Raw genomic sequence first — 27229 nt, forward strand, 5'->3', positions numbered from 1 at the left:
GGCCAGAGCAGTAGGTAGTCTGTGTTCAACGCTTTTCTGCCAAGTTCTGGTAATTTTCTACTCTCTTTGAGTCAAATTGGGTAGTGACAAAAGGTCTCACAGCCACTAGGCCAGAATGCCTCTCTGAGATAACCATGTCCATGCTCTTTGTCAAGGTCTCTTTTATTATAAGCCCTTGAGTAGCCCATTGTTTCTCAACAATGTACCATGCCAGATTGTGAAATTTTATCTCTTTTTCCTTGTTAGTATGACAGCATCAGCATTAGAATGCTGGCCATCACACAAGCTGTGTGTGTGTGTGAACAGATGTGGAGACCAGATCAAAGCTTTGAGTGTCATACCTTATTATTCTGCTTCTCTCTGTCTATGTCTCTGTATCTGTCTCTGTCTCTCCTCTCTCTCTCTCTCCTCCCCTCTTCCTTCCTTCCTCTCTCTCTCTCTCTCTCTCTCTCTCTCTCTCTCTCTCTCTCTCTCTCTGTCTCTTCCAACATGGCCATCACCCTGTATGCCTGGATCACTAGCCAGAGAGCCTCAGGGAGCCTGCATGTCTCCACCTCCCAGCACTGGGATTACAATCATCCAATAGAAAGCTTTCTTTTATTTTATTTTTTTAAAGACAAGGTCTCATGTGGCTCAGGGCATTGTGGAGGGTGACCCTTACTCCAGATCCTCTTGCTTCTATCTCCCTAATTCCGGGAAAACCCTGAGCACAGTACCACAGAACAAGTTTTTCATGCAGTGCAAAGGATGATGCCCAGTGCTTCCTACATGACAGATGCTCTACTGACTGAGCTAGATCTCTATCCCATTCCCTTCTTCCATGTGATTAGGATCCAGAGTTTAAACCTCATAGAAGGAAAAACTAGTGTTAATATCAGCCAGACACATGCTTCGCGTATCTTTATCATGCTCATATGCCCCTGACTCAAGGGGAAAAAAGTTATTGGGGTTTTTTTTGGAGGGGAGTGTCCTGAAATAAATTATATTGGTTCCAAATAGTTTTATGGCCCTCTTGTAATCCACATTTAAGTAACTTTAATGTTCCCATGAGATACTTATTTTGGTTTCTCTTTGAGTTTAAAGGGCACCTTAAGGAAGAATCCTTATCTTTTTTTTTTTTTTTTGCCTTTAAATTGCAAAAATATCAAGCACACAAAAAGGTAAAAACTGAAAAAGTGAATCTATAACCATGCCCTTGGTTTAAGAAAAATGTACACTTTTTTAATGGTTTCCTTTGAAGAGTTTTTGTGAAAAATAAACTATAAAGTGAATAAGCAAAGATAATTCTAATGTCAAGTACTTTGTTGTGTGTCCCTTTATAAGGATATTGATCAATATAATTCGGTTTAAAATGAGTGAAATATTTCTTTAAATTGTTTTATTTTATGAGGCAGTGGCTCACTCTCTAGCCCTGGCTAGCCTAGAACTCGATGTATAGACCTAATTGTCCTTGTATTTCTGGCAATCCTCTTGTTTCTCAGAAAGCTGTGGTTAATTTTAACATTTGTATGTGCATCACACCCAGCTAATTCCATAAATTTCTAATTGTCAACCCATATTCAAATTTCTCAGCTTGTTCCTAATGTCTTGACAACTGATTTTGTTTTGTTTTGTTTTGTTTTGTTTGTTTATTCAGTCTGGATTTGGTAAAGGACTGCGCGTTGTAGTGGACCGAAGAACTGAAATTTAGCCCACAAATTTAGTCTGTGGGTATTCAGACCGAGCACCTTCCGACCCAGTGGTGAGGGGTTAAAGTCTGAAGGTCACCTCCCTAAGGCGAGGAGATTTATGGGAAATGTAGTCTGAAATGCGCCAGGCTTAACCCCACCCCCACCCCTACCCCGATCTCCAAAGCTGCAGTCCTGGACTGGGTCTCCTGGATTCCATCCATACGGTCCAAAGCTGTGACAAGGTGTTAGCGACCTGGAGGATGTTCAGCTGGGGTGGAATGGAGTTCGGGGATAGTTTTCTTGAAACCTGGCAGAATCCATAGAGAACTACAGGGCGGGAGCAGGAAGCCCGGGGGTACAAGCTCCAGTTCCCTAGTGTGGGAACGCTGGGGTTGAAGGTGGAAATGAGTGCTCAGGCGGTGGGTGCCATCATGTCTGCCGGACCCAAAACCTGCCTGACTTCGTGCTAGGGCTCACAGGCTCTGGTCGCCTGGAGACCCTGAGCTCCAGAGCCATAAACTCCCAGCAAATTCCGTCTTTGTCCTCAGTAAGAATCCATTGGTCAGCCAAACACGGGGATTTTAATCATTATTGACCGCGTGGCCTTGTTTTAAAACTTGAGATTGCAAACAACCTTGTGCAGGTTCCTAAGTCCTGATTGACAACTGCTCCTCTGTTTAGAAAACACGCTGTTGTTTGCGCTGGCAGTCTTACATAAACTCCATAGCACTGTGATGTCAGCATTGCTGTCCTCATTAAGGATAACAAGCTAGGCTCAAGTGGGTGGAGGGATGTGTGCAGGCTACAATGACGTTGAGGAAGCGCTGATTCCAGGGTAGGTATGATTCTATGATTCCTTTCCTGAATCTGGCCCTAATTCTGCACCTGCCTAAAGTCGGCATCTCGGTCTTCACAGAGACCTGTCAGCTCGCAGGTACGCTTTCTAAGAACTGTGGTGTGTCCTGTCAGATCTACCCCAGTGCCTTGTAAGCCTGAGTTTGTGATTTCTCAAATTAGTTTCCAGGTTTTAGCTTCTGGTAACCACTGTTGTTTGAGAGTAGTGAGCTGTGAACTGGGCAGCAGAGAACCACCAGGATCAGACTTTTCTTCAGAGGAGAGAGCAGCCTTCTGACCTCTTTGACAATCAGGAGCAAGTCAGCGTTGCCAGGGTTTTCTACGTTCTGGCGAGGCATCCCAGACTGACCTCAAACTTGGAATCCTCCACCTCGGTCTGCAAGTGCTTAGATTACAGGTGTGCGCCACTGCACCTGGCTTCCATGATCATTACTTCTGAGTCATTTAAAACTTTGCTGAAATTGGACCTGAGAGTATGATTGACTACGATCTGAAGGGACCTTTCCAGTGAATGCCTCAGGAATCAAAGACTCGTTGCACTGAGTGGGTCACAGGTATGATGTTCATATTTTAGCTAGCTGCTTTGATGAATGGTGATCATCGCATGGCGAATCCACAATTTATTCATATATACGTGGGGGATTTCCACCCATAAATATTGAATGTTTTCGTTCTCTAAGGTTTAACAATATGAAGTAAGTGGTTTTACAGGGCCTCATAAGTGTACAACACTGTAAGAAACACTCAGGGACCAGTGAGATGGCTTTGCTGGCAAGGGCTTTACAACCCAAGCCTGGCGATATGATTTGATCCCCAGAAGCCACATGTTGGAATGAGAGTTGTTCTCTGGTATCTTCACCCAGACACACACAGCTAATAATAATACAGATGCCAGGTGAGGTGGTGCCCTACTTTAATTCCAACACACAGGAAGAAGCACATGGGTCCCTGTGAGCTCAAGGATAGCTTCCTCTAAATACTGAGTTCCAGGAAAGCCAGAGCTACAAAATAGAACCTGTCCCCAAAATTATTATTATTTAATATAAGTTTAGTGATAAAACAAAAACCAGTCTGGCTGTTCCTTTTTACTAAATTGCAAAGTGACTATGCCATTTTGCATCCCCACCAACACTGAAAATTCTAGGGATGCTAAGGCTCTGCATATTTACAGTTGCATATTTGTCTATTTGGTTTTTTTTATTTTGTTGTTTTGGGTTTTGTTTTGGTTTTTTTTTTTGGTTTGGTTTTTTTTTTTTGTTTGTTTGGTTGGTTTTTTTGGTTTTTTCGAGACAGGGTTTCTCTGTATAGCCCTGACTGTGCTGGGACTCACTTTGTAGACCAGGCTGGCCTGGAACTCAGAAATCTGCCTGCCTCTGCCACCATGCCCAGCTTGTCTATTTGTTTTAAGACAGATCTCAGGTAACCGAAACTGGTACTGAACACTTGGTCTTCCTGTCTCTATCTCCCAAGTGCTGCAATTGTAGGCATGTGCTGCCATACCCAACAAAACTCGCCATTTTTTTTTGTTAACTTTATTTATCATCATCATCATCATCATCATTATATATTATTGTTATTATATATCTTATTGTGTGTGTATATACATGCTTGGGTGCATCTATATGGGCTTGTAGAGGTCAGAGAACAACTTTCAGGAATAGATTATCTCCACAATGGGTTCCAGGGATCAAACTCCTATAATTATATATGTAACTATATTGTGTGTGTGTGTGTGTGTATACATGTTTGGGTACATACATATGGGCTTGTAGAGGTCAGAGAACAACTTTCAGGAGTAGATTGTCTCCACAGTGGGTTGCAGGGATCAAACTCAGGGTATCGGATTGTACAGCAAGCACCTTTATCCATTAAACCATCTTGTTGGCCCAAGATCTACATCTTTACTAGCATTCAATAATATTGTTATTTCTTCTTTTTACATTATTTAATCTACTACATTAGGCTTTCTAACAGTATTTCTATTTGGTTTAAATTTGCCTTCCCCTAATATTTAATAATAAGCAAGTTTTTACTTGGAGAGAAGTGCCCATTTAACTCCCCCTCCCCCATATTTATTACTGATTTAGAGAACTCTGTGTTCTATAAAATATTCCTTTGGGGATTTGTGACTTGTTTTCTCATGTGTTTTTCTTCATAGGCTTCCTTCCTTAGACGATCTCACTATGTCCCCTGATAGGATCCAAAAGGTCTCATTACTCCTCCCCTGTCAGCTCCCTGAGTCCAAGGCTTATAGGTCTATGCAATTACACCAATTTCTTCTATTCTTGTTTGTTTGAGAGAGACAGGGTCTTCCTATACAGCCCTGGTTGGCCTAGAATTCACCAAGTAGACCACTCTGGCCTCGAACTCACAGAGATCTGCCTGCCTCTGCCTCCCAAGTCCTGGGATTAAAGGCATGCACCACTAAGCTGGGTGCCTTTTCAAGTCTTAATAATATCTCCCTCAAAACAAGAGGTGTGGATCGACATAGATCGATTTTTCATCTTTTTTTTTTCTTTTATGACTATGTTAGTCTGCTCAGATCACAGCATACCACAGACTGATGACTTAAACAGCAGGTAATTACTTAGTCCTCAGTTTTTGAGTTGACGTTTTACAAGACTGGCTTCTCTTGGCCTCTCTCCTGGCTGGCATTCAGGCTGCTGCCTCTCCCTGGGTCCTTTCCTCTGTGCTCTCAGGGAGTGGAGGAGGAGGAGGAGAAGGAAATAGAGAAAAGGGGAGCACTGTCTGGTGTCTCTCTTATAAAAACACTAGTCCATTCAGCTACCTTGTGGCCTCATTAGCCTTAATTACTCATACTCACAAGCCTATCTACAAATAGAGTCACGCAAGGGATAAGGGCTTCAAAATATAAGCCTTATGAACACCTATAATAACAACCCATTCAAAAATAGGCAAGAGTTTTACATTGTCATTTCTGTAAAGAAGATACACAAATAATGAATCAACTCTTTAAAAAAAATGCTCAGGACTGATAACCTTAAAGAAATATAACCCAAACCACATTGAGATGCCACCTCATGTCCATTAGGATTGCTTGTATGAGAAGCAAATATAAAACACCAGCTGCTGTGGGCACCCTGAGGCAGTGCCTACGGTAAAGGAAGCTTTCTACAGTACAGCAGCTCCACTCCTAAGCACACATGGTCTCCATCTTAGCAGTTCTAATCACATTTTAAAAAATTTTATAGAGCTTCAAAAATGGTACACGTTAAATAGGAGCTATATTTTGTATGCAGTGGTGTGTGTCTCTGTGTGCACACGTGTGCACATGTTTGTGTGTATGTGTGTTCATGTTTGTGTGAGTTCATGCATGCAAGAGCCAGACGTTGATGTCAGCACTCGGACACCTACCTTTGTTTATTTATTTTTTAAAGTTTTATTTATTTATTTTATGTATATGAGTACACTGTAGCTGTTTTCAGGCACACCAGAAGAAGGCATCGGATCCCCATTACACATGGTTATGAACCACCCTGTGGTTCCTGGGAATTGAACTCAGGTCCTGTGGAAGAGCAGTCAGTGCTCTTAACTGCTGAGCTGTCTCTCCAGCCCTGTTTGTATACTTTTTAGTAGGTCTTAATACTTATGCGTTATGCACTTTACTCTCTGAGCCATCTACCCCATCACAGAACTATACTTTGAATTTATATTTGGTTCTTGTCCTGGGCTAACCATATGTGAAGTGTGCTAAATAATACTCTCTGGTGATGCTGGGAGAAGGCAGAAAGCTGTATCCCCTAGTAAGCCAGAGGATTATGAAGATATACAACAATCTCTATACTCTATAGTGGAGTGCATCTAACAAATTATATGAGATACTTGTCACAGTGTTATGTTTTGTTTGTGTTTCATTATTTTACTCCTCTGCCAGCTGATACACGTATTCTGAAGGATATTTCACGTAGGCTAGGCCCAGGACATGGCTCAGTAGATAAGGGCACTTGCCGCTGAGACCAATTGTCTGAGTTCTATCCCTAGACCCATATAATAGAAGGAGAGGGCTGGTTCCTGCAAGTTGGAGTCGAACCTCCAAATTCATGCTGTGGTATGCACATGTGCACGCAATTATACAGATACACACAATAATATGTAGCTTGTTTAAGCATAGTAATAATGTAGGCTAGACTATGATGTTTGCTGGATTGCGGGTATTAAGATGGATTTTGGCATACACTATTTCAACTTAATATGGGTTTTTCAGGACATAACCACAAGTCAGTGAGCATCTGTGTGTACCAAAGGAACTGAAAACAAGGGTTAAAATAGTTACTTCTGCCCAATGCCTGCAACCACATTGCTTAACAGAATGTGGATGGCAGGTGTAATACAAATGATCATCATCGCATAAATAGATTTCTGTTGTTGTGTTTGTTTTTTCATGACAAGGTTTCTCTGTGTAACCTTGGCTATCCTGGAACTCACTCTGTAGACCAGTCTGGCCTCGAACTCAAAGATCTGCCTGCCTCTGACTCCCACGTGCTGGGATGAAAGATGTGTACTGTGTCTTCCTGGCTATAAATAGATTTTTTTTCCAGTGGCACATACATATCATGGTGTATCATTGACCCTTAGAAGGAATGATATTCTGACACATGTTGCAGGATATTTGATCACATTATGAACACTGAGATTGTGTTATTTACTGAAAAGTCCTGTTTCTAGTTATGATGTGGCTCAGCCCTTACTTAGCACACACTTTTAATCCCAAATAATGAAGGTAAAGTTAGTTTTTTAGAAGGAAGGACTCATGTTTGGAAATGATGTCTTTGAAAGTCCTGAATGACTATAAAGGTTTCTTGAGCCAGGATAAAATTTATAAACCTTAAGCTTCTCACATAGATAATTTTTTAAAAATTACTTTCGGCTGGGCGTGGTGGCGCACGCCTTTAATCCCAGCACTGGGGAGGCAGAGGCAGGCGGATTTCTGAGTTCAAGGCCAGCCTGGTCTACAAAGTGAGTGCCAGGACAGCCAGGGCTACACAGAAAAACCCTGTCTCGAAAAACCAAAAAAAAAAAACAAAACAAAAAATTACTTTCATGTCTGAAATTGAGTGGCTGACAAAGTGATGAATCAGAAAGATTTGATAGGATAGGATATGCCCAACTCTCATGAGAAGAGAGAGGAGAAAGAAGCTACTTAAAAGAAAGCAACTTGGGAAATCAGTCTGGCGGTTCCTCAGAAAATTGGACATAGTACTACCGGAGGATCCCACATATATATATTCTGGGCATATATCCAGAAGATGTTCCAACCAGTAAGAAGGACACATGCTCCACTATGTTCATAGCAGCCTTATTTATAATAGCCAGAAGCTGGAAAGAACCCAGTTGTCCCTCAACAGAGGAATGGATACAGAAAATGTGGTACATTTACACAATGGAGTACTACTCAGCTATTAAAAAGAATGAATTTATGAAATTCCTAGGCAAATGGATGGACCTGGAGAGCATCTTCCTGAGTGAGGTAACCCAATCACAAAAGAACTCACATGATATGTTCTCACTGGTAGTGGATATTAGCCCAGAAACTTAGAATACCCAAGATATAAGATACAATTTGTGAAACACATGAAACTCAAGAAGAACGAAGACCAAAGTGTGGACACTTTGCCCCTTCTTAGAATGGGAACAAAACACCCATGGAAGGAGTTACAGAGACAAAGTTTGGAGCTGAGACGAAGGATGGACCATCTAGAGACTGCCATATCTGGGGATCCATCCCATAATCAGCCTCCAAACGCTGACACCACTGCATACACTAGCAAGATTTTGCTAAAAGGACCCTGATATAGCTGTCTCTTGTGAGACTATGCCAGGGCCTAGCAAACACAGAAGTGGATGCTCACAGTCAGCTATTGGATGGATCACAGGGCCTCCAATGGAGGAGCTAGAGAAAGTACCCAAGGAGCTAAAGGGATCTGCAACCCTATAGGTGGAACAACAATATGAACTAACCAGTACTCCCCAGAGCTAGTGTCTCTAGCTGCATATGTATCAGAAGATGGCCTAGTCGGCCATCAGTGGAAAGAGAGGCCCGTTGGTGGTGCAAACTTTATATGCCTCAGTACAGGGGAACGCCAGGGCCAAGAAGTGGGGGGGGGGTGAGTGGGGGTGGAGAGGGTATGGGGGACTTAAAATGTAAATGAAGAAAATACCTAAAAAAAAAAATATATATATATAAAAATATATATATATATATATATATATATATATATATATATATATATATACATACATACAACATCAAAAAAAAAAGAGAGAAAGAGAGAAAGCAGCTTGGGGAGAAGAGAAGGAAGCAGATTTTTTAAAGTTTTATTTATTTATTATTGTATGTAAGTACACTGTAGCTGTCTTCAGACACCCCAGAAGAGGGCATCAGATCTCATTACGGGTGGTTGTGAGCCACCATGTGGTTGCTGGGATTTGAACTCAGGACCTTCAGAAGAGCAGTAGGTACTCTTAATCACTGAGCCATCTCTCCAGCCCAGGAAGCAGATTTTACTGGGAAAGTTTTACAGAATCAGGTTGCAGAGAAAGAACAAACTAGACACTGATAAAGACAAAAAAAATGAGCCAGAGAATGAGAAAGAACCAGATTAAAATAGATTGTTAGAGTTAATTTGAGGTTACAGAGAACAATTCAGGAGAGGCCCATAGAGAGAGAAGCCAGATTGAATCAGTCAGTTTAGAGAGGAATCTGAGCCAGAAAAGCTCAGTTCAACCAGCTAGCCAGCCAGAGATCAGAAAGAACTAGGAAGTGGTAAGCCTATTCAGCAGTAAGTCTCAGAGACTGAAAACACTCTAGGCCTAGATAAGACTTAATAGAAGCTCAAAACTTCCTGGAGTAAGCTTAGGTTAGCAGATAGAGGCAGTAAGCCTCTGAGAGGACAATTACTACAGGAGAATAAAAGTTACTTTGATAGACACATTGTATGACTCTGCAAGCATGCTAAGTGAAATAAGCCAGACATAAACAGACAAGGATTGCATGATTCATTGATATGAAGTACCTGAGTCATGCAAATATGCAGTCAAAAGGAATAGAGAGGTCACAGAGGCTACAGGGAAGAGGCCATGGGGAATTATTGTTTATATATATATATATATATATATATATAAAACTAGAGAGACAGCTCAGTATTAAGAACACCAGCTGCTCTTCTAGAGGACATAGTTACTCACAACCACCTGTAACTCCAGTTCCAGGGGGTTCCTCGGCCTTCTCCTGGCCTCCATATTCACCAGGTACTCTGATGGTGCATATACATGCATGCTATCAAACACACAGATAAAAATAATAAACCTTTAAAAAAACAACCCAGAATTATAATCTGACCTAGAACCTGGATCTATGCACAGAAGAATTAAAGCAGACTCACAAAGAGAGTATTGTGCCCATATTCACAGCAGTGTTGTGGCTGGAAGGTGGAAACAAATGTCTTTGGGTGGACAGACCAGCACAATGTGTGTAGACACTGGAATGTGACTCAGCCTCTAAAAGGAAGAAGATTCTGAGGAGCTTTGAGAACCTTCCTCCAGATGGAATGAGCCAGGCACAGATGAGTCCTGTGTGGTTGTGCTGACGCGATGTTGCCACACTCAGAGTCAAGAAAGCTGAAGAGTGGTTGGCAGGGCCTTGGGGGGAAAGAGCAAGAGATAATAACTGTAGATGGTAATCTTGTGCCATTTCAGAGAATTGCTTTATTTAATCCTTGTGTATTGGCAAATTTGCTTCAAGTTGAGGACCAGCTTCAATTTTTAGCACAGGCCTGACACTCTTCGTGGACTGCAAGAAAAGTTGTAATCACACAATTTTTTTTTAAAAGACAAGTCTTGTGTGTCCTAGGCTCTTCTTGAACTTGTTGTATAGCCAAGGAGAAGTTTCAGCTTTTGAGCCTCCCAGTTCCACCACTGGAGACCTGGGTCAGCAGATAATTCATTTCACACCTGGTTCTTGTGGTGCAGGACATGGAACCCAAGCTTTCATGCGTGTCATGCAAGCACTGTACTCACTGAGCTGCCTCCACAGCCCTAGATAGAAGATTTTTACGATGAATGCCTATAAAGGTTTCTTTTTAAAAATATTTTATTTATTTATTATATGTAAGTACACTGTAGCTGTCTTCAGACACTCCAGAAGAGGGCATCAGATTTCGTTACGGATGGTTGTGAGCCACCATGCGGTTGCTGGGATTTGAACTCAGGACCTTTGGAAGAGCAGTCAGCACTCTTAACTGCTGAGCCATCTCACCAGCCCCTATAAAGGTTTCTTAAGCAGGATAAAATCTATAAACCATAAGCTTCTCACATAGATAATAAAAAATTATATGCAATGAAGTATAGGAACATCTGTGGATTAGACAGGAGCCAGGCAGTTTTGGGAAAACAGATAAGCACATTAAAAATAAGGAAACAAGCTAGGTATGGTGGCACACATCTTTTGTCCCAGCACTCAAGAGGTAAAGGTAGGTGGATCTTTGAGTTTGAGGCTAGCCTGGTCTACACAGAGAAACACCATCTTAAGAAACCAAGTGGGGGAGAAAAAGAAAACAAAAAAAACTAGGCAGGAGGATTGACATGCACTTAAAAGCAGCCTTGGCAACAAAGTGAGTTCCAGGCCAGCATGGAATATATAGAGAAAGCCTGTCACAAAAGAAACAAACAAGGGATGAAAAAGTTAGCTCAAAGATTAAGAGCCCATACTATTCTTACAAAGGACCCAATTTCAGTTTCTAGAACTCACAGCACATGGTTCACAATTAGAAACTCCAGCTGCACCAGATCTGATGCCTCGAATCTGCAGGCACCTTTACACACACACACACACACACACACACACACACACACACACACACACACACAAACTTCACACACTGTTATGATTTGTTTATTTTTAGCCCAGGGAGTGGCACTATTAGAACATGTGGCCCTGTTGGAGTAGGTGTGGCCTTGTTGGAGTAGGTGTGTTACACAGTAACACACCTTTATCTTAGCTGCCTGGGATGAAGGTGTTGAACTCTCAGCTCCTTCTGCACCATGCCTGCCTGCATGCTGCCCTGATCCACCTTGACGATAATGGACAGTAAGCCAGCCCCAATTAAATGTTGTCCTTTACAAGACCTGCCCTGGTCGTGGTGTCTGTTCAAAGCAGTAAAACCCTCACTAAGACACACACTAAGTAATAAATGAGTGGAAACTGTTAGGAGCCAGGCTTCATGGCTTTCTCTGGGTCCCTGATGAATGCAGAAGGAACACAGTTCTATGTCTAAAACCAGGAACGTGCTTGAGGAAGCTAGTAATGAATGTCCTAGTGCCAAGGGCCTTGGGGGAACTGCCATTTCAGATCCTGGGCACCCAACTCTTCCCCATTCAAGGGTTGTGGTTATCAGTCCCAAGGCTATTTGGTCTGTGATGCACTTGACCCTGTGTTGCTTTTGTGCAACATTGCTTGATTAGATTCCTGTTGACTTCTTTATCCCATTGTGGGATAGTTTTCTGTTAAGTCTGTTCCATCCCTTCCCACCCCCTGCAAACAGATAAGATGCTATACTTATTAATAGAAATGCTGACATGTGTCATCAGGTCATGCAGACCTCCGGATTCCAACTTTCTGACTTCTTTATTTGCTCATCCCCGATTCCTCCCCTCAACAGCATTGCTATTCTGGACCCTTATTCCTTCAAGTTCAGGTTAAAAAACAAAGCACACACACACACAAAAACCTCATCTCTTTTTGTACATTTTTTATGTATCGTTTATGTCAAGGATCAGTGACCCACACAAAGAAGCTTTCTAAGTTAATTTTGGACCAGACATGGTCAGGCACATTCTATACCTGGTTAGTTAATTCTTATAGGGTTACTTTTATTGTTTTTTTTAAAATGATGCCTAGGTGTGTACATGCCCTGTAGGTATGAGCACATCATACAATTGTTCTTGGAGGCCAGAGGCATCAGATCCTCTGGAGTTGAAGGCACCTCATGTGGGTGGTTGGAACTGAACCCAAATTCACTGCAAGAGCAACAAGCTCTTTTAACTTCTGAGCCATCTCTCCCAGCCTTCACTAAGTTACTTTTAATAAACAAACAGTATTTGTGCCTTTAGAATATGTTTGCTAAAGTAGTCTTTATCTCATTATCTAGGAAGATATGTGCATCTTTGTTAATTTAATCTAGAAGAGTTTATTTTGGGGCTAGGGAGATAGATGGCTTAGTGGGTAAGAGCACTGACTGCTCTTAGGAAGGTCCTGAGTTCGAATCCCAACAACCACATGGTGTCTCACAACCACCCGTAATGAGATCTGGCACCCTCTTCTGGTAAGACTGAATATATAATAATAAATAAATCTTTGGGCTGGAGCGAGTGGGGTTGACCAGAGCAAGCAGAGGTCCTAAAAATTCAATTCCCAACAACCACATGAAGGCTCACAACCATCTGTTCAGCTACAGTGTACCATATACATAAAATAGATAAATAAGCCAGGCGTGGTGGCGCACGCCTTTAATCCCAGCACTCGGGAGGCAGAGGCAGGAGAATTTTTGAGTTCGAGGCCAGCCTGGTCTACAGAGTGAGTTCCAGGACAGCCAGGGCTACACAGAAAAACCCTGTCTCGAAAAAACCAAATAAAATAAATAAAAATTTTTTTAAAACACCGGAATTGTGAATCTAAGAACAGTGAGGTAGGCTGACCTTGTGACCCGTCCACTTCCTGTCTCCCCAGTTGGACTTTCACAGCTCTCTACATTATCAAGAGCCACAGAAAATGAATAACCTCAGGTGAGATCTTTGTTCATTCCCTACTTTGTAATGTATTGAATGTGTGAGGCTTAGAAGAGTCCATGTACTAACTAGAAAAGGAAACGTGGAACCCAAGTAAGTCTCTGTAACCTCCGACTTTTTCACCTGAGCCCCAGTTTCTAAATAACAACTCAGAGGTGTTGGTCCACATCTGCTCCACCGTTAGGCACAGCTTCTTGGGGAAGTGGAACAAGGGAGTTTGACTGGGCTTATCCCATATTACTACCAGGCAAGGGCTGGGCTGTAGGGAAGTGCAGAGACACCACCCAGGGGGGAGTGGGAAGCTGGAGCTGGTTCAGGATCCCTGAGCCTGCAGTGAGGCCAGGGCTGTGGGGTTCTCTGACCCTTGTCTGGGAGTCATGGAATAGCAGAGAACAGAATCAGGGTGAGCTGGGGACAGCGTCTAGCCCCGGGGGCTGGGGGAAAGGGGAGCTCTGGCTTGTCCCAGTGATGGTCGTCCTTAGCTTAGTGGAGGCAAGCTTAGTAGTGGTTGTGGCTGGGAGCACAGAGAGGCCTTCTACTAGAGAATTAAGCTGCAGCTCTGAGGTCGAACGCCTTCTCCAAGGCTCCCCACAGCGGATCTTGATGAAAGAGATAGTCCACGGTTCTAAACAGTTTACTGGTTATGACAGAAAATGGATGTATAACGTACCCTACCCACTTCTGAGATTAAATACCTTTTATTGGGAGGAATGTCTGGGATCGGAAGCTTATTGGCTAAGCCCTCTGGGCCTCTAGGTACCTCATTAGCATGGAGAACTCTGTTTTGGGCTTACAAGACCACAGGACAAATTTCTTTTATGTGAGAAGCATGGCATGTGTTTCAGGTCAGGAATCTGGCAGGGAGCAAGGAATCGCCTAAATCTCAGGTGTGTGGCCACTTAGTCTCTGGATCTCAAATTGCTCTACCTTACCAAACTTCCCGGCATAGTTTTACCATCCTACACTTATGAGTATAATCATTAACTACATTTGATCTGTGCTGTGGTACATGTGGTGTGGTCTATTTTACAGAGCATAAGGTTTTTGAGGTTCATGTGTGTTTCTGTCTGGCAGTAGTTTATTCTGTTTTGTCAAGGACTCCTTTACTCAAACATTGAAATTTGTTCTCATCAGTGGGTCGATATTTTTGTTTATTTGTTTGTTTGTTTTCCAGCTTGGGGCTATTGTGAATAAAACTTCTGTGAACATTTTGAGACCATGGGTTTTTTTTTTTAAAAATACATAAAATAATTAAAATGGGAAAATAGATTTATTTATAGCTCAGTCTACCTCTGCATTACCTGTGGCAAGGTTAGAACTGACAGAGAAGGAGCTGGTGAGTGCTTTGAGGTTGTCTGTGTTAAGAATATAAGCATGCCACTTAACAGATATATTTATATATATGATATATATAGCATTATGTATGTATATCATTGATAAATATCGATATTTATCATGTATATTAAAACTCATAGATATAAAAGAATTATGTCTCTCTTGCTTTATAAGCAATTCTGACATTAGCTGCAACTTTGTACATGTGTATTAATGACAAACCTTTCATGAAAAATTTGGAAATTCATCGTACCCTACCACATTCCTTTTGTCCTGGTGCCTTCTGATGTACACACTTCTGAAGGGCCAGTTTCCTTCCTAAATACTTTTGTGTTATTTTTTGCGTGGTTGTTGCATATAACATGGCAAACCCCTGTTTTTCCCTCAGCGGTGTGGACTATACTAACAGCCTCTGGGAAACACTTCCTTCACTGATGACACTGTACTTTCTATCCAACATTTTAACTCGTATGAGAGGTTCAGTTACTTAACAATCATGTCCCAACAGGTTTGGCACGCTCTGACTCTACATTGGTCAGCTTTTGCTCTATGACTCACATAACTCGCATATTCGGGAAACGCTGTAATCTGCTCAGGCCCTATCTTGCTTTATGTGAAACAACATGTTCTTTCCTTCTTTAAACCCTCTGTGCTGCACCTGGAAGTCATCATTTGTTCCATGGTAATGGGATGGGAAAGGATGACTGATTTCAAAATTGATGCTAAAATAACCAGATATTCCTATATCTCAAGAAGTCCAGGCTGCCCTTGAACTTGCTATGTGGATAGAAATGACATTGAACTTCTGATCCTCCAGCCTCCACCTACCAAGTGCAGGGATTACATAATTTGGGCTGCTGAGATGTCTCCGCAGGTGAAACCACTAGTCAGGAGAGCCTGGCAACCCAAGCTCCCATCCCTGGAATCCAGTAAAAAGCCAGATATGGTATCTGTAACAGTGAGGTGGGAGATAGAGAGGGAGACAGGAGAGTTTCCTGGCTGCTCTCCAGCCAGCTATCCTAGATTGCAAAGCTCTGCAGCAGAAACCAGAGAGCCCTGCTTCACCAAGATGGGAGGTGAGGACTGCCTCCTGAGACTTGTCCTCTGACCCCTCACAATGCTGAGGTATGTGGGAGCCTGCACACACAAGCACACACACAAAGTCTGCTTTACAAAAGGAAATAATCAGCCAGGTTGGCAACACATACTCCTTACTCCTAGCATTCAGGGTTAGAGACAGGTAGGTCTCTGTGAGTTCGAGGCCAGCCTGGTCTACATAGTGAGTTCCAGGACAGCCAGGGCTACATAGTGAGACCCTGTCTCAACACAAAACAAAATAATTAGTATTAATTATTAAAGAAAATATGGTCCTTTCATCTAATATATTTAAGGTTTTCATTGAGGTCGTCATTAAGATTATACTCACCTCAACAGCACTTGGTTCTTTTCTCGATAATTGAAACGTATTCTCTCACTGCCATATAAAACACCTGTCATAAAATAACCAAACTGTGTGTCCCCCTGTGAGTGTGAGTGATGAGGTTGTCGTCAGATTTGGTCAGAGGTTTCCATTGCATTGCCCTGAAGTTCCATTGCAACGTCAGAAGGTGCATGTGTAAGAAAGAGTTCTGCAGTCTCCAGAAGAGGCAGAGTGTGCAGTTAGTGTTCTTATTTGAGTTTGAGCATGCTTTCAGGGGTTTGGTTTGGTTTTATTTTAGGTTTTTTGTTGTTACTTTTGTCTTTTTCTTTTCTTCTACTACTACAACAACTAGTACTAGTAGTAGTTCTTTTTTTTTTAAAGATTTATTTATTTATCATATGTAAGTACACTGTAGCTGTCTTCAGACATTCCAGAAGAGGGCATCAGATCTCATTACGGATGGTTGTGAGCCACCATGTGGTTGCTGGGATTTGAACTCAAGACCTTTGGAAGAGCAGTCAGTGCTCTTACCCGCTGAGCGATCTCGCCAGCCCCACTAGTAGTAGTTCTACGAGCAAATAGCTTTTTTATTCTCCTTGAGACAAGGTTTCTCTATGAAGCCCTAGCTGTCCTAGAATTCCCTCTGTAGATCAGGAGGGCCTCAAACTCACAGAGATCCACCTGTCTCTGCCTCCCAAATCCTGGGATTAAAGGTGCAGGCTAACACTGCTGGGCTTTAAAAAGCTTTTATTGTTTTTTTCCAGAAATAGGATCACAGGTGTTATTCTCATATGACGATAGTGAACTCAGTTTTCTAAATATTGTTTTAATGTACAGTTTTGTTCACGATAGTTGTTCCTCGGTGTCTTCTCTTGGCCACCCTGAATTCAAGAGCACTTAGGAACCGAATGCCTGACTTCCCAGAGAACTTGGAGTGTTGCCAACTACGTTCCCCCCCACCCCACCCCAAAGATTCAATTCACACAGAGACAGCATAGCCTTCCTGTCAGTCTCTGGAGTCTGAAAGATCTGGAGGGAACAACTATACAACAAAACGACAGTCCAGACTTCTCCCTGCACAAGCTTCATATTAAAATATTTTGGCAAGGGCCAGCAAGATGGGGCTAGATTGGCTCCAAGGGTAAAAGTATTTGCTGCCGAACTCTTGACACCTTGAGTTTGATCACAGGACCCATATAGAAGGAGAGAGCCTCATTACTAACCTCCACCTGCAGACACACAGATAAAAACACACAACTAGATGCCTTACAGTTTTCTTCATATAAAATGTGGAAAGCATGAAAAATACATAATTCAATAGGTAGATATGTATATGAGATTCCCTAGCCCTATAGGTACACTTGAAATACTTTAGTATACATCACTTAAAAAGTGACTTCAGGGGCTGGTGAGATGGCTCAGCGGTTAAGAGCATTGACCGCTCTTCCAAAGGTCCCGAGTTCAAATCCCAGCAACTACATGGTGGTTCACAACCATCTGTAACGAGATCTTACGCCCTCTTCTAGTGTGCCTGAAGACAACTACAGTGTACTTACATATAATAAATAAATAAATCTTTTATTTAAAAAAGTGACTTCAATTACCTACATAATCCTAGTATAGTTACAAGTAATAGGATTCACTATAACTTTTTTAAATATAAGTGTGATATCCAGTCCATAGACGAGCTTCACTTATTGATCCTGGATGCATTTTTCAGCTTGGTCCCTGCAACCAAGATGCTATCCCAGACACACATTGCATTTGCTCTTGTGTTATAAGATCTAAACACAGTCTCTGGTGCTCGGCAGAACTTGGGTTTCAGGTATCAAGATAGACTTTCCATAGCGCTGTACTATTCCCTAAACCTTCCAAGAACAAACACCAGGACTGAGCAGAGGCGAAGCATTCTGGGAGATGTAGTCCGAGATAGCTAAAGTTATTGTGCAGCCTTCTGGGAACTGCATTCTCACTTAGCTTTGCGCAGAAGCAGGTGTCACCAGGCCTTATGTCTTGCAGTGGAATTGAGATCTCTGGAGGGTGTGGAGCCCAACCAGGCCAGCTTGGTCACTGGAGAACTGGTCCTGGTGGGAAGATGCTCCCACGCACCCGAGGGTGGGAGGCGGACACTGCGAGACCCGGATCACACAGCTCTCACATGTTTTCTGTCAACAGGGTTCTTCATTTCCAAACCAGAAGTGATACTCAGGTAACAAGAAACACCTTGGCTCTCAGAGGAGAAATTCTCAAACTGTATTCACCCAGGTGAGCAGCTAAGCACCAATAAATAGAACTTGACGGTGGTTAGGCTGCTGATAGGGAAAATGCCTTTGTTTTGCAAGGCTTGTGTGAAAATGCTAAAAACACCCAAAGTCCAAATAATGAGAATTTACTGCTAAACTTGATTCCATCAAAAATTTAAATTTTGTAATGCTGGTCATGAGAGCATACACCTGAAGTGCCATCTACTTGGAAGACGGAGCTGGGAGAATTGCTTAAGTCCAAGAGTTCAAAGCCAGCCTGGGCAACATAGCAAGACCCTGGCTCAAAAAACAAAACAAAACAAAAAACCCCAAAAGTTTTCAAATTATTTTGAAGCTGAATCTCATTATGTAGCTTTGGCTGGCCTAAAACTCACTTTGTTACCCAGGCTTTGCTTTGAACTCACAGAGATCCACTGGCCTCTGCCTCCCCAGTGCTAGGATTAAAAGCATGTGAAAGACTCTAAGACTCCCAAAGGGAGACACTCACTCAAGCCTCGGGGCAGCCGCGCACCCAAGAAGACACTGAGACCGAACTTAAGATGTATAGAGAGTAAGATTTAATACAGCAACGACAAGAAAGCACATAAAAAGCACATATACCAGATATCTGGGGTCGAAACTCATGCAGCCAGCAAGGTGCAGAGGAGATTCGGCAATTGGCCCAGACTTGTCACAGGCCTTTATAGGAGAAGGGTAAGGGGAAAAGTACAAGTTTTACGTCACCAAGGGGTCGTGTCCTATATTTTGGCAATGTACTCGATCTATTGGAACATTCTGGGGTAGTACCAGGAGGCCCCTATCTCAAAAATGTTCTTGGCATAGTCTTCAGTTAGGAGGGGTAGGACTAGGTTTGTTCGTTCCAGGAGACCCTTATCTCAGAAATGCTCCTGGAACCGTTTTCAATTGGGAGGGGGTACCTTGGGGTAAAAAGTTCAGGAGTGTTCCGAGAACAGTCTCTGGATGGGAGGGGTAAGAGAGTTCAGGAACAGTTCAGGTGTCCAGTAATTTTCCTCTTTCACATGCACTACCACACCTGACCAAAATAATTTTTAAAACTTTGATTATATAAGATAATATTAGAAGCCGGGCGTGGTGGCGCACGCCTTTAATCCCAGCACTCGGGAGGCAGAGGCAGGCGGATTTCTGAGTTCAAGGCCAGCCTGGTCTACAAAGTGAGTTCCAGGACAGCCAGGGCTATACAGAGAAACCCTGTCTTGAAAAACCGGAAAAAAAAAAAAAAGATAATATTAGAACTTTTGGTGAATAGGCATGGCCCCTATAGAGTCATGTGTTTGAATGCTTGGGCCCATAGGGAGTGGCACTATTAGGAGATGTGGCCTTGTTGGAATAGATAGGGCCTTAGTGGAGAAAGTGTTTCACTGTGGAGATGGGCTTTGAGGTCTCATATGCTCAAGCTCGGCTTAGTATAACAGTCTCTCCTTGCAGCCTGTATATCAAGATGTAGAACTCTCAGCTCCTTCTCCAGCACCATGCCTGCCTGTGCTCTGCCATGCTTCCTGCCATGATCATAATGGATTAAACCTCTGAACTGCAAGCCAGCCCCTATTAAATGTTTTCTTTTATAAGAGTTGTCATGGGGGCTAAAGTGGTTAGGATCACTGACTGACTGTTCTTCCAGAGGTCCTGAGTTCAATTCTCAGCAACCACATGGTGGCTCACATCTATCTGTAATGGGATCTGATGCCCTCTTCTGGTGCGTCTGAAGATAGCTACAGTGTACTCATATAAATAAATAAATAAATCTTTGGGCTGGAGAAATGGCTTCAGCAATTAAAAGCACCAACTGCTCTTCCAAAGGTCCTGAGTTCAATTCCCAGCAACCACATGGTGGCTCACAACCATCTGCAATGTGATCTGACACCCTCTTCTGGTATGTCTGAAGACAAAACAACTATAGTGTACGAATATACATAAAATAAATAAATAAATCTTTTTTTTTTTAAGAGCTGCCATGGTCATGGTGTCTCATCACAGTAATAAAACCCTACCAAGACATGATTATATTAGGGGGTTTTGTTGCTGTAATAAAACACCATAACCAAAAGCAAATTGGAGAGGAAAGGGTTTATCTGGTTTACACTTCCACATTGTAGTCCATTCCTGAAGGAAGTCAGAACAGGCAGGAACCTGGAGGCAGAGGTCGTGGAGGCATGCTACTTACTGGTTTGCTCCCCATGGGTTACTACTCAGCCTGCCCTCCTCTAGAACCCAGGACCACCAGCCAAGGGATAGCACCACTTACAATAGACTGGGCCCTCCCCCATTAATCACTAAACAAGAAGACACCCCACGGGTTTGCCCACAGCCTGATCTTATGGAGGTATTTTTCCAATTGAGTTTCCATCCTCTCAGATGGCCTCAGCTTGTGTCAAGTTGACATGGAAACAATCCAGCGCAGGCTGGAGAAATGACTCATTGGTAAGAGCGGCTGCCATACATGCATGAGGATCTGAGTAAGAATTCTGAGCACCCAAATTAAATAGCTAGGCATGGCTGCATGTGCCTGTAACCCTTACACTGGAGACATGCAGATTCTAGGAGTTCACTGTTCAGCCAGCCTAGTCAAGACGATTAGTTTCAGGCTCAATAAGAGACTCTGTCCCAAAGGAATAAACATTGATTAAGGAAGACACCTATATATAACATATACCCCTGGCCTCTGCATGTACATACCTGTGTACAAACCACACACAACAAACATAAATTTAAAAAATAATAAAAATAACATTAAAGGGACAAAAAAGGCCAGAGTTACAGGGCAGGTGTATAGAGCAAGTAGTGTAGAAGAGGTCAGCTTACTAAAGATGTTGGGAAAGGCAGACAAACTAACAGAAAAGTGAGTAAAAGACTTTGAACAGAGGACCTTTCAAACTGGCAGGTAAGTAAGTCTAAAACTGTACTGACTCTCATTCGTTTTTGTGGAGCACTAGATTAAAATATACAATGAAATGCAAGTTGAACTAAGAGAAAAGATCGGGCAAGAGTAACCAATGTGCCAGTTAAATCCTAGTAAGGATATGGAGTACCAGGGACCCGTCTCTACAGACAGATATGCAAACTCAAAACCACTGTGAAATCAGGATGCTGTCCAGTAAAGTAATGTGACATAACCATGTGCTCTCTTTGCTAGCTGTGCACACTACGAAGGTGGAATTATGTTCTCTAGACTGTACAATAGACTAGAAAGGGGGATGTTGTTCTATATTGGGAAACATTTGGCTAATTAGTAGTGGACCAGAGAAATAGTTATATTCCTTAAAAAGGAATTATAGAGCCACATAAAATGTGTATAATAATTATAAACATATTAAAACTAAAACCAAGGCTGAGAATGGTGGCACACACTTTTAATCCCAGGACTTGGAAGGCAGAAATAGGTAGATGTCTGTAAGTTAGAGGTCAGCCCAGTTTATAGCTACTGAGTTTCACTTCACCCAAGGCTACATATAGTGAGATCCTATGTCAAGAAAGTAAAAAAAAGTAAAATAGAAAATAGTTACATAAAATCGAACTATAAAGGAACATGTGTGGTTACATTTATATAAAGTTTAGGAACAGGCAGAACTCAATTATATTTTTAGAAACTTATATATTAGTTTATTAATAAAGAATTGGGTTTGGTGGGGGTTTTTTGTTGTTGTTATTTTTGTTTTTTGTTGAGACAGGGTTTCTCTGTGTAGCCCTGTGTGTCCTGGAACTCACTCTGTAGACTGGGCTGGCCTCAAACTCAGAGATCTGCCTGCCTCTGCCTCCCAAGTGCTGGGATTAAAGGCATGAGCCACCATTGCCTGGCAACACTTTTTTTTTTTAAAGCAAGCTATGAGCATACTGGTGCCTACCTTAATCCCAGCATTTGAGAGGCAGAAGCAGGCAGATCTCTGAGTTTGAGGCCAGCCTGGTTTACAGAGTGAGTCCCAGGATATTCGGGGCTATACAGAGAAACCCTGTCTCCAAACAAAAGAAAACAAAACAAAACCCAAAGCAAACAAGCAGGAAAAAAAAATGATATTTAGATTACACAGAGAATTCAGACCTTCTTCTTATTTTATTTATGTGTATGTGTGTACACCTGTGTGGGTTTATGTGTGCATGTATGTTGAGGTGCTTGCAGAGAACAGAGAGCATTGGATCCCCTGGAACTGGAGTTCAGGTGGTTGTGAATGGCCTATGCAGGTGCTGGGAACCAAGCATGGGCCCTTTGCAAGAGCAGCAAGTTCTCTCTAGCTCCTGGTTCAGACCTTTGGTAACTGTGTCATATTTGCACAAGGCCTTCCATGCTGTGACATTGAAAACTACACCTCTCATGTCATATCAAATGTGGATATTGAAGATGATATGGTTAGATTCATCTCTGTTTTAGTTCTTTTACAATAAATCAGAGATGACAGAATGGAACTACGGAACATGTGGAGTTACAAAGATGGGCTTTTAAAAAAAAATTTATTTACTCTTTATTTTATATTCATTGGCATTTTGCCTGCATGTATGTCTATGTGGGCATATCAGATCGTAGAGTGAAAGACAGTTGTGAGCTGCCATGTGGGTGCTGGGATTTGAACTCTGTTCCTCTGGAAGAGCAGTCAGTGCCCTTAACTGCTGAGCTGTCTCTTCAGTCCCCAAAGATGGTCTTTTTATTTTTATCTTATGTGCATTGGTGCTTTGCCTGCATGTCTGTCTGTGTGAGGGTGTCAGATCCCCTGGAACTGGTGCTACAGTCAGTTGTGAGCTGCCATGTGGGTGCTGGGAATGGAAGCCGGGTTCTCTGGAAGAGCAGCCAGTGCTCTTAATCACTGAGCCATCTCTCCAGCCCAGGCTGGGCTTTCTTTTCATCAGAATTTACCATACTTGTTTTTATTTCTGTGACCCACAGCTCAGAGATAAGGGTGAGGTTAAGCAGTAACTTTCTCCTGTCAACATAGGGAAGTTGTTGCTGTCAGGCACTTGTTACTAAAGAGCCCATGCAAATGAAATAGAATAAATGGGAAGAATGTCAACAATTTAGTATTTGACCATTATCATCAAAATAATATCTTCTATGATTTCCTACTCCAAAACAAAAGCCTTTTGTACTAGGCCTATTTATTTATTTATTTATTTATTTATATTTTTTGTTTTTTTGAGACTGGGTCTCTCTATGTAATCCTGGCTGTCCTGGAATTCACAGAGATCCTCTTACCTCTGCTTCTCCCAAGTGCTGGGATTAAAAGTCTGTTCTGGGGCTGGTGAGATGGCTCAGTGGGTAAGAGCACCCGACTGCTCTTCCAAAGGTCCAGAGTTCAAATCCCAGCAACCACATGGTGACTCACAACCATCCGTAACAAGATCTGGTGCCCTCTTCTGGAGTGTCTGAAGACAGCTACAGTGTACTTACATATAATAAATAAATCTTTAAAAAAAAAAAAGTCTGTTCTACCACACCCAAAAGTACTGGGTCTATTTTGTTAATAATATAATCTCCAATTTTTTCCTTATTGTTCTAAGGCTTATAGCCTGTGTTATATTCATTCTTTTCTCTACTTCCCTTGAAAGACTCCACAACTCCCAAAGGGAGGCACTTACTCAAGCTTCGGGACAGCCGCACACCCAAGAAGACACTGAGACCGAACTTAAGATGTATAGAGAGTAAGATTTAATACAGCAACGACAAGAAAGCACATAAAAAGCACATATACCAGATATCTGGGGTCGAAACTCATGCAGCCAGCAAGGTGCAGAGGAGATTCGGCAATTGGCCCAAACTTTTCACAGGCTTTTATAGGAAATAGCCAGGGGAAAAGTACAAGTTTTACGTCACCAAGGTGTTCTGCCAAGGGGCTTTACATAACCAAGGGGTCGTGTCCTATATTTTGGCAATGTACTTGATCTATTGGAACATTCTGGGGTAGTACCAGGAGGCCCCTATCTCAAAAATGTTCTTGGCATAGTCTTTAGTTGGGAGGGGTTGGACTGAGTTCGCTCCAGGAGACCCTTATCTCAGAAATGCTCCTGGAACCGTTCTCACTTGGGAGGGGTCGGACCCTGGGGTGAAGAGTTCAAGAATGTACTCTGAGGTAAAAAGTTCAGGTGTGTTCCGGGAACAATCTCCAGATGGGAGGGGTAAGAGAACTCAGGAAAAGTTCAGGTGTCCAGTAATTTTCCTCTTTCATTCCCCCCTTCTTTTAGTAAATAATTCTAATCTTAGAATTTCAGAAGTCTATATTTTTATGCGGAGAATACTGCATTTACCCTATTTTAACATGGGAACAAAAACAGAATAAGAAGCATTAGTAAACAGAACTAGGCAGGGGCCCTTTTAGCGAGGCTTGAGGGTCTGGGCATGATGCAGGTGCACGTAGATCAGATCTCTGGCTGGAACTGGTGAGATGTCCTTGGGGTACCCAGCTCGTTCACTGTCTCGGCTGTTGGGATCCCTGGCGCGATGTCGTCCGCGTACTCAGTCCAATCCTTTTCAGTTGTGACCAGACCACCTGCAAGCCTTTTAACTTAACATACAGAGCATTATTAACAACATAGGTTTAAACACATCATTTAAAACAGTAATGGGCATAGGAGTCTCATAAAGGATCTTAAACAGAGTAAAACTGAATCAAGAAATAGGGCATAGGGAAGGAACACCAAGTCCGTGCCAGTCTCCACGATTAATTTTGTCAAGGTCTGTCTTAGAGTTTTAAACTAATTTTTATCTTATCCTGAGCTCTGAGGTCTATACACACAATGTAATTTTTATTTGACCTCTAAATGCTTGGCCACACCCTAACTTACCTGGGCAACTATTGCTTTTGGCACTCTGAACCTTGGAAAAATTTTCTTTAATAGTCTTCTTGATGACTATGTGAGCAGTATCATTTATCCATATTGAGAACGTCTTTTTCTGCAGATGTCAACAGCTTTCTTTGTCTGTATATTGTTCCATACAGTGGCAAAAGCATACCTGCTGTCAGTGTCATTTATAAAGCTTGTATCAAAACCACAAGTTCAGCTTTCTGGGCTGAAGTCCCTTTAGGGAGGCTGCTGGCCTAGATCACCTGCTTTTTGTCCACTGCTGCACTGCTGTCCCCGCCTTCCGCTTACCTTTAACCATGAGGCTACTGCCATCCGTGTATAGGGTAAAAGGCTTAGTCAGATCTGGCAAAGCCAGAGCGGGGGCTGCAAGCAGGGCTGCCTTTATGCTGTCAAAGGCTTTTTGGTGTTCCTCAGTCCAGGTGAATGGGACTTTTTCTTTAGTCCAGAGTCTGCAAAAGCCCACCGTCCCCAGAAACTCACGTACTTGGCGCGGGGTGGTGGGGGTTGGGATCAGCATCACAGTCTTTTTTCTTGGCTTCGGTGAGCCACCGCTTTCCTTTCCGGAGGGTGTACCCTAGGTAGGTCACCTCGGTGCGACATAGCTGAGCTTTCTTAGCCGATACCCGGTACCCCAACTCACCCAGTTCATTCAGGAGCTTCTAGGAGGGCCAGAATTTTTTCTTTGTTTTAATGTCTCTGCCTTCAGCCAACCACAAGGCTTGGGTTAGTGCCAAGAGTTCAGCCTTCTGAGCCGAAGTTCCTTCTGCCAGAATGTCAGAGCAGTGATGAGTAGGTGAAGACTCAGCAGGTTAGCAGGGGAAGCGAAGGTCACTTGTTCTGTCAACAAAAACTCTGATAATGTGTCCATCAGTCAGGGAAACAATTGGATCATGTGTCCCTGACCAAAAGCCACTATGTGCAGACAAGCAGGCCATCTCTCAGTCACCAGGTCTAATTTTTTCAAGTGCCACTGGTCTTTTAGGGTCCCAATTTCTGAGTAAGAACCTCTTTGGCAATACTTTTGTTCTCAGTCACATTTAGGAGTCCCAAAGTTGGGGACAACATTAGGGCAGTCTCAATAGCATCTAAAGCCATTTAAGGTTGTTCTTTATTTCTTATACGAGGGGCTGTTTATCTTTTTAATTCAGCAAAACCTGGAATCCACAGTTTGCAAAGACCTGTAGTGTCCAGGGTCCTTTTAAACTTGCTTTGCATTGGTCAGTGGAGGAATATGAAAACACAGTCTCTTTTTAGCTGCATCAACAGGTAAACCACCGATCTCTTTTAAGGACTCAGCTTCTGTGTTAGCACCCCTTCTGCTATTTCCTTCCTTTTAGCCACGAGCAGGTGAAGGGTTTGGTCATGAGGGGGGCTCTTCTTCTTTTTTTTGTTAGGGAAGACTTTAATCTTTAGCCAAAAGCTTGCTTTTGTTGCCAGGTACTAAGTTTTCTAGTCTCCCTGACGTTTGTGACCAGCATTTTTTACAGATCATCTCTAAGTGCTAGTATTATTAGCAAGTGTCACTTTGCTAGGTTCTAGTCTTTGTCATTTATCTCTCTTTACTCCTGTTTTTTAACTGCAATGGAGATCTCATATAATGTCTCTCTTTCTATCTATATATATCTCTTTCCTGTCTTTGCTTACTTTGAATGTTATCTAATTATTACATCTATATTCTGTCACTTAACTTTTTTCATAGTTTACCTCTTTTTACTGTTAACCTATTTCTTTTGAGTCTGCTGAAGCTTTGCTCTCAGTTCTTCTTTGCAGACCTCTATCCTTCATCAGAGCCTGGCAGTTAGACTCGTAGGTGCTCCTTACCTTGGACAGAAGAAGCCCCAAGTGAGTGGTCTCCCTCACCGGAGCTTAGAACAGATTCACTGCTAGCAGCTCAGGGCGATGCCTGAGAAGAAAAAACACATGGGGCAGAGAAGGGAGTGTAGCTCTTACATCTGGCTGCACACTGATATCTCAAAATGAACACAATTTTTTCTGTTAACAGTTAACAAGAGACAGGATACAGGGGACAGGGAAATGAGAAGCAACCAGGGAACCTTGTGGTGTCCTCAGATCAGACG

The 27229-nt window shown here is 42.5% G+C and overlaps 1 long non-coding RNA gene across 1 annotated transcript; it reads left to right on the forward strand.

The window, feature by feature from the left end:
- Positions 1 to 1842: 1842 nt before the first annotated feature.
- LOC115029098 (uncharacterized) lies at positions 1843 to 19861 on the forward strand. Its single transcript, XR_015045319.1, has 4 exons — positions 1843 to 3079; positions 13270 to 13325; positions 18259 to 18348; positions 19794 to 19861. It is a non-coding gene; the product is annotated as an uncharacterized LOC115029098 (long non-coding RNA).
- The last annotated feature ends 7368 nt before the right edge of the window (positions 19862 to 27229 follow it).

The sequence above is a fragment of the Mus caroli genome, unplaced genomic scaffold (genome assembly GCF_978045245.1).
Source record: "Mus caroli unplaced genomic scaffold, Mus_caroli_1 scaffold_15, whole genome shotgun sequence".
Taxonomy (NCBI): Eukaryota; Metazoa; Chordata; class Mammalia; order Rodentia; family Muridae; genus Mus; species Mus caroli.